Source organism: Solanum pennellii, chromosome 8 (assembly GCF_001406875.1).
Source record: "Solanum pennellii chromosome 8, SPENNV200".
In the NCBI taxonomy this organism is placed as follows: Eukaryota; Viridiplantae; Streptophyta; class Magnoliopsida; order Solanales; family Solanaceae; genus Solanum; species Solanum pennellii.
Window position 1 is genome coordinate 37,088,493 of NC_028644.1, and position 9,278 is coordinate 37,097,770.

General features: G+C 33.6%; 1 long non-coding RNA gene across 1 annotated transcript; it reads left to right on the plus strand.

Moving 5' to 3' along the window:
• Window positions 1–3,849: 3,849 nt before the first annotated feature.
• Window positions 3,850–5,812, plus strand: LOC107028073. Its single transcript, XR_001457789.2, has 2 exons — window positions 3,850–4,632; window positions 5,612–5,812. It is a non-coding gene; the product is annotated as an uncharacterized LOC107028073 (long non-coding RNA).
• Window positions 5,813–9,278: the final 3,466 nt, after the last annotated feature.

Here is a 9,278-nt window from a genome sequence, read left to right on the forward strand (position 1 = left end):
AGTAATAAAGGAGGGGGGTTGTCAAACAAAAGTCTTGTAATATTTCCAAGTAAAACAAGTAACAGGAGTAAATCTTTGGTGTTTATCAAGTTGTGAGAGAAACTAGGGTGTAACTGTTCCACATAGGTTCATAACGTCGTATCCCTAGCTATAACAATTCTTCCCTAGTGTTTTGCATGCAAAGTGATAAGTTAGGTATCTCTAAATCCTTGGTCCGACATTTAGAGAATTTCATTCCTTGGTCCGGCTACGTGTGTCTAAGTTACTAACCCTTATCGTAACTTTATATTACATCGCACCAATCGAGACTAGCCGAGTAGATAGTATCCCACTAAATCTATGTTGATAATTCTTTTCCTATTAACTACCTCCTTGATCAGGCAAGTAGCAATAAAGCGAGTTCTTACGCGTACACTCGTTAAAAGGACTTCTAAGCGAAAGAATTATCAATGCACGCAATAACCTATTTGAGAATTGTTATTAAGCTAGATTTACTTTGTTAATCAATTATGGTTCCCACAACCCTGGTTGTGGATTTAGTTATCCATGCATAGAAGAACACAATTCATAGTTGATAAACAATAAATCATGAACTTACTTTGACAAATTTGAAGAAAATCCAGAAATTCAACTTGAAACCATGACAATCGCTTGAAAACAAAATCCAAAAATTTGAATTAATGCCAAAGTTGTAAAAACAAATCTCCAAGAACAAACTAAGAAAACTAGTAATAGAATCTAACCCTAAAAACGAGATTTTACACCCTATTTAGAAAAAACATTGTCCAAAAATAAAATGAATTCAAATAAGGAAAGTTGTCCAAAAATGCGGCTTCAATCGTCGACCCCCATAGATGGTCCGTCAATGAAATGACGAATCGTCGACTGCCTCTGTAAGGCAAGACTTAGCATTTTTTTAGCCTAGCATTTTTTTAGCCTTCAACTAGGATCTTATCTGATCCAATCGACGGACCAACAGCATGGTCCGTAGATTCCTTCGGTCGTTCCATACTTAGCTTTTCTTCAACTTCAAGTACTGGAACATTCTTTGATCAGATCAACGATCTAATAGGACGGTCCGTCGATGCTTTCGTAGCCCCACACTTGTTCAATCCACACTTGGTCATTGAATTTTTTTAGATGCCTGAACTTTCAATCCACGATCACCATCTACAGTCGTCTATGGCTTTCATGGGCCACCTCTGCACTAAATCTCAACTGCCTTTTGCGTTTTGGTTTCGGACAACTTTCCTGCAAAACAAAGATAAAATATGTTAAAACTACTACAAAAAGGCTCTAAACACACACCAATATTAAGGGAAAAGCATTGAAAGTATCGTGAAACAACGGTACATCAATCATTCACACAAGAAGGATACAATTACAGCTATCAACTCAAAGGATATCATAACCTTCTTTCTATTGAAGGTTCCAAGTCATTGACCTTCTTTACTTGTTCATGGTCTTATATTTATCATTCATACACATCCATAACAAGGGTGCTTAAGCCTACGAAGTCAAGAGATCTCATATTCACATATCTTTCATGCATCAAGAAGAGGGACTTAGGTGTACATAATCAAGACACGACATTCCTCATATCACATATTCATTATCATTCAAGTACCAAGTAGGGATACTAAGTCTACCACACAAAATACCCTACTACACATATAGAAACTGATCATAGTCTATCATTGTCACATATAATCATTTAGAGGACAACATGTTTTGACCTCACACCTCCATGTACAAAATAATCATATACCATCACTTTAAGAAGAATAATAATACAATCACTCATATAAGATCACAAAAGCATTACAAGAGTACTTCACTTCATATCTTTATAGTATACAAGATTACACATACCTTCATGTAAGCCGTAACATGATACTACTACAATTTACATAATAATACTGACAAGGTCATGATCATCACATAATAAACACATAAGCACCGCCACCATAAGTGGACCATACCAATCAATAGTGATTCTATATCAATTCTACACCATATAAAATAATAAGGTCAGCTTACCACCTTTCCATCATCAAGATCACCATTCCTTATCCTTTTCAATGAATTCACTTCACAAAAGATCTTATCAATAGCCATATACACAGTTCTAAGCGACAATCAAACCATACCAATGATTCAACAATATAAAATATGAATATCATCAAATTAAGGCAACCTATATACAATTCTATAATGATCAATACATACTTCAATAGCCCAATACAATCTACACATGAATTCACTAAAATCAAGTCATGATCAATTCACCCACATTAGGGCCAAATTTAGAGATTTGAGAAGGTCAAGGGTTCATGGAGATTTTCATTTAAAAACATCAATTATACATCAATAACATCATATCTCATTGTTTGAAAATGATTCATGCAAGAACCCATGACTTAGATAGAAATTTGACTTTTTTATAAACTTTCATATCACTTTCAAATTGGACCTTAAATAATAGCAAGCCTTAGATAAAGAATTCTCATACCTTATTAGTAGAAAAACCCACGAACTTGGTGGAGAAAAACTTGGAAAATTTGTCCTCTTCCTTGGAGCTTCAAAGCTTCATCAATGGAGGTTTTGTAGAAAAGGAATGGAAAGGTTTTCTTTTAAATTGAGGGTTTTGCTTAATTGGTGACTTTTGAGGTCTAAAAAGACTCAATAACGGTCAAAATTTGATCCCCAAAATAACCAAAATATCCCTGCACTTAATGTACCTTTTAACCAATTCAAATTTGACTTGAAAACGACGTGATCAAATCAGGGAAGTCACTGCGCGTCGCAGGGTCACCTCAGATTCTTGGTTCTGGAATTTTATTTGGGACACAATGGTTTGCATTGGCCCTGTCACCGAGAAAAAATTTCCCTTTGAGTGCTGCAGGCGCGACGCGCAAACAGTGCCAAATCTTGGCTGCCTCGGCAGCTTTCTTGGCCCATGTTTGGGTCCTCCTCAAGGACCCTTTTAGTTGGTCCTTGGGGCGTCATTCTTGGACATTTTGACCCTACATATGTTCCTCTAGGTACTAGGGCATCCCCACTTATTTTGCACTCCAAACAATACCTTAAAACATCCACAACATACAAGGCACACTATAAAACATGCAAGAACATAAAGGACTAGTCGTCGAACGTCTTGGTCGTTCATTGATATTTGACTTCAAACTCAATGGGAATGACTCATAACTAATTTACAAATTAAATTAACTAATTATCATCCCTTAGAGAACTAATGAATCCCTAGTTCAACCTAGTTCATTATGAGGGTCGTTAAAGGAAATAAAAGATGACTTAGAAGTACTTGACTAAGTATAAAGAAGGGGGAGATAGGGGATAGCTTAAGGAATTCACATCTCATTGTAGAATAAGTCACTGAGCCCAAATGACCATACCTTTGCACGTAGTCCCATTTGTTGACACCCAATTTTGGCCTAACATTTTCAAAATTTGTAACTTTTAAGATTTATTAAATTAATAGTTCAAAATGGATTTTTTTTATAATTTTAAATAAGTTATCGATAACTATATTTATTTATCAAAATTTTGGATTTTTTATCAGTTAATTTTAAAATTACATTTCTACATGTCATTAATTATGTTTAATACATTATTTTATATATTTATTTTATTTGTTATATTTGATAATATTTATTTTGATATTTTTTATAGTACAGAAGTTTATTCAAATGCATAAGATTTTATAAACAAATATTTTATCAATGAACAATTTTTGGGTCTCAATGTTGAGTCCATGACCTACGACCATTGTATAACAACTTTCTATTTAGGATTTTATTAGGTCAAAAAATAGGAGGATGAATAAGATTTTAGGGGGAATTTTTCAGATTTTTAAGGATTAGAAGAATTTCTTTGAGTGTTTATATTTTTTGGCGAAAGCCCACAACCCAAAACCCCCTCCTTCTCCAACAAATAATCCGAACCCTCATTATTTCTAACACTCAACATCATCCATTCCAAAACCCCTTTTTTCTCTTCTGTACGAACAGCAAATCCGGCGGAGCTCGCATCTAGAAGCTCGAGCAACCACCGGTCACAAAACCACTTTCCAACCCACCAAACACCACCTCCCCACCACCCCATCTCCTCCGGTAATAACTTCTCCTGGAACAACCATCAAAATAGTCACCACACCACCAAAAATCCAACATTAACAACTTCTAAACCTCACCCATATTTTGACCTAAACACCGCCAGACAGCGTTCCGCCACCACAAAAAATTCATTGGAAAACGACCACAAAGACCAGCAACTAAAGCTCCGAGCTCTGGCGAAACCGGATCCACCTCCCTAATTTTCCTTCTCTTTTCTCCAACAACAACCAAGCAGCCATTTTTGGCGACCCCCAAACAATCCCACACGAACCGAACTCCTAGTGCCCTCAAATATCCAAACCATAGCTTCCAGAATACTAATGGACTAGAAACTCTAAATCATTGTCGATCTAATCTTCTCTACCTCCTATCTGGTCGAAAAATGTATAACTTCGGTGAACCATGCTACAACTCTCACAACTAGTAGCCGATGAGTTCAATGAGCAGACACCACTGCTGCACCGAAATATGTATATCTAGCAAGAAAAAGCTTCCATTGGTAATTTCTTTTCCTGTGGTATTTTGTCATGTACTTTTAGTTCTTTGATATTATTGTTGATGAATATTCTCGATGATACTGTTTGATTTGACCAATCGGGCCTTGTATTTAATATTTTGTTTTATACATATTATTATTATTGTGAACTGTTTGTTCTTGTTCTTGTTCATTGTTTTAAATGTTATTTTTATAACCATTTCTAGTAAATGTTTTGATTGGTTTTAATGAGCTACTGTTAATATTGTTTTCTTTTGTTTATCTTTTTTAAATTTATTCTTATTATCCTTATTGCTATAATATCATATTATTGTTTTCTCTTAGAACTAGTTATATATTATTTTGGCTTTAGTGATTGTTCATTATTTTGTTCAATTTTAGCTTTTAATTGAAAGTTCGTATGATAGGTTGATAGTTGTTTTATTATTTTGATATTTAGTCTATTTATGATTATTAACACTTCCATTTTTTTGTGACTTTGGGGTATATTTATGTTTTCACGGAAGAAGTGTTATGATTGGAAAAGTAATTTTGTAATTTCTTTGGTTTTTTTTAGCTATTGTTGATAGTTTATATTATTTATTTTTGTTATTATTTCTTGTTGCCCACTTGATTATTTTGCTACTGTTTGTGCTTCACTAATTTAACCAGAATTTATTAATGTTTTGCTCGATATTATGTTTTTAAATTTGGTTTATTTTGTTTTGGTTGTATTGCTTAAGAGATTTACATATATAAAATGAAAAAATTGGCCAATGAAAAAAAAATTCAATCGATTTTGGAGGCCTCTACATTGTAAAAGACGAAAATTTAGTTAAGTTTATTTTATTTACTTGTTAAAATGACCGATGAAGAAATTACCGTCGATTTTTAAGGTCTCCTATGTTAATAAGATGGGATTTTATTTTTAAGTTATTATTTTATTCATTTATATTTATTCATATTAATTTATCTCTAACACTTTTACTAAATGTGTTTACAGGACTCCGGCACCACTTCTCGTTGAAGCTATTCCAATAGAATTCAAATTATACTTTTTATTTATTATTGTGTATATTGTTCATGTTAGGAAAACCTTAGGCCGATTCTTACATTATTATGTTATCATATTATCTGTATATATTGCATGTGTTATTATATTTGTATATATTATTTTTATTTCTTCCTCAATTTTGAAAAAAAAGTAAATTCAGTTGGGACCCACAATTGTGAATTTCAAAGGGTGCCTAAAACCTTCCCTTTGAAATCACTTGAACCCCTTACATATAATCTAATGGTTTCGTAGATCACTTAAATGATTTCCTAGCTTTTCCAAAAATAAAGTGGCGACTCCTTTAAAATTCGTTCATTTTTAGAACTCTTTTAAAGTTGAACTGATTGATTTATTTTTCGAGTCACTACGACTTTCACCCTATTTGAATAGAATAGGGATGTAAAGTTCATTACAAGCCTTAGAAGATCTTTTAGATCTTGAGTGAACCAAATCGAAGGTCAAATAGAAAATAAAGGCAAACCTATAGGTAAAAACATGCATTGTGTTCCTCATTGTGAGCGTGAGCATTGCATTAGACTCTTGATCCTAAGGTTATTAATCTACGTGTGTGAAAATGGAACCATTCTTTGTGTTAGGGCATGTAAATACTTTTGTTGAACTTGAACTTGTATTAATAGCAAGTATTGCGAGCTCGAGAATCTTTGGTAATGGTGTGTCACAACTTGAATATTTGAGTATCCAATTGAGCTATGATGAGAAACTTGAGTCTTGTTGTGTACAATCATGATTGAATCATATGTAGCACTATTTGACACATCCTGTTTGAACTGCTAAATTTAAGTTTTACTTGAAATTAAACAAAAGTGTAAGTTAAGGTGTTGATGAGTCCTCAAATTTGATTCATTTGGGGCCTTGTTTTAATGCAAATAGTGTCCTCGATTGTGTATTTTATCTCAATATTTGATAAAAACTTCTAAGTTTTAGGAATTTGAGAATTTGGTAGGAGCATGGACACTAAGGTGCAAAAAAAAAGCAAAACGGAAGAAAATAGTTAAAGATGCAGAGTGCATTGCAAAGCACACTTGGAGATACGTTGTATAGCGAAGTTCCGCATTTTGTTACAGCAAGTGATCCTTGAAGGAAGTGGATCAAAAGGGGATGAAAAGGAGCAGTCGGCACTTTGCCAAATAGTTTCGTGAAGCAGAGTTATTCAGCTCAATGTTACAGCATGCATGGATTATAAAGGCAAAGCACAAACAACGATGGACCAGAAGAAGGGTGTATCGATGAATCACTCGGTGATTCATGCCAAAGACCCTGAATAGATCCACCTACACTAAATTTGAAAGCCATAAATACTAGTATTAGAATAGGAATTTAGAGAGCGAACATTAATATATTTTTCTAGTTTTAGAACTTATGTTTTTAGCATTTTTCTCTCAAGTTTGGAGAGGGTTTTTGTGGAAACTTGATGAAAGAAGTTTTTCTTTCAATCTTGGAAGTGGGTCTTCTCCATTTACCTTCCTTTGGTACTTTTAAGGTATAATCTCTTATACACACTTGATTACTTTATCATTTTAAGTATATTTGATTATTACTTGATGTGTGTCCAGGGGTGTAATTTAGCAAATATGTGTTGATATTATTGTTGGGTCTTGCTTGTTGATAAGATTAAATGCATCTTAATGGTGACTTAACCTAGTGGTTGTGGTTAAATATAATGGGTTTGTAGTTTCAAATACAATATCACACATGTGTTTTTAGCTTGCCCGAGAGGGGGGTCACGAAATCAAGACGACTAGATGGATGACCTAAGGAGTGTGTTGACATGAGGTTCAGCTCGAGAGTGTAAGCCCTAGTCCCAAATCCAAGCGTCCTCTATCGAATGGTAAGGGTGTGTGTAAGGCATAGGCTGGTTAGTTTAGACGAGTGGGTGTCCGAGTACAACCCATTTGATATAGGAGTTGCCTAAGAGGGAATTTACATTCACCTAAAGCTTAGCCTATTCACCATAGTCTTTCAAATTTTCCTATCAAAAGCAAGTACCCATTAGTTTGTGTCAACATATATTGTGGTCACACCCCCAAGAACTCTCTCCATTACTTGTTTTCTTCTTTGTTTTTCCTAATTTTACTACTTTGTGACAAAATCCTCCTTCATGATACTTGACACTTTTGTGTTACAAATTGAATTTAATTTTGTTTAAATCTAAAATATCTTAAACTACCACTATTTAGAATGAAGTTCTGTGTAGCTACAACTTTCATGCCACTCCCTTGGGCCACGACACCGTCCCTTGGTTGGGTTATTTTACTAGCTTGGGTCCTTAGACACTCAAATTGTATGTTAGTGTCGTTGATCATGAAATATAATATACACATTATTGAAGCATCAATGTGCCAAGTCATGGTTCACAACAAAATTCTTTAAATTACTCATTTCACCAAGTAACTCTAAAATCCATTCACAATTAGGAAAGTGAAGTGATCTTTCCAAAGGTTGACACATACTTTTCAAAGCTTGATTCAAGAAATGAACAACATAAGGAGTCCAAAATATATGAGGATATTTTTGCACAACAATAGTACCGGCAAGTTTCAAACTACTTGCATTATTTGTAATAACATGAACAATATTGTTTGAACCTACATTTTCTATTCCTTCAATAAACAAGTTAGCAATATATTCACCATATCTTACGATTCCACTAGAATTGATATAATTTAAAAAAATTGAACATCCACCCTATGATGCCATTATAGTGATCAAAGGTCATTTTTTAGTATCGGGCCATCCATTCAAACAAATCGAGAAACCTTTGTTTTTCCATGTAACTTTAAATGGTTTCAACTTTCTATCAATGTGTGTCTTTTCTTGAACTAAATGAGTTGTCCTCAATCTATTATATTATGGGGGAATATAACTGGAAATTTAAATTTAGGCTAGAAACTTAAAATATTTTTTTAAAATAAGGTGAACTTGCAAAGTTGAACGATAAACCAGATGTGTAGAACATTTAACAGCTAATTTGTCAGTCATATTTCTATCATAGATTTCGAATGATTTCCTTATAGTTCCACTACTCAAACTCCTTTTTTGTTGGAGTAAATCAGTCCCCTCCCAAAATGATGTATAATCAGGTTTTTTTTCTTGCATCAACTTGAACAATTGTTCTTGTTCTTTCGACTTGTTCATGCTCATCTTCAAAGTCTCAAATATATCAATATTACTTTCTTTTCATATTTGAACTCCATGAACCGATAATCTTAGAAGGTGTGCTTTAACTCTATTAATGACCCCGCCAACTATTTTATTGCAATAGTTACAAGACTATGTTCTATTTCCACCACCATTTGGAGCAATAAAAATAAATTTCACTTTATTTCATAGAGTTTTATCATCAAAATCTACTCCTACACTTTTTGTAGGTTTCATAAATTATTTTCCTTATTGACTACTTGATACGATCTTGTTAAACAAAGAAAGATGGAAAAAGTTTTAGCTTATAGTGAACTTGAACGAAAAAAAAAAAGAAACCTTGGTATTTTTTATTTTAGTAGGAAAAAGTAGGTGAGAAAGAAAATTCTTTTGGACTATCCGATGATTGATGTGATGTCATCTTTCTAACGATACTTAAAGATTTTTTGAGCTTTCT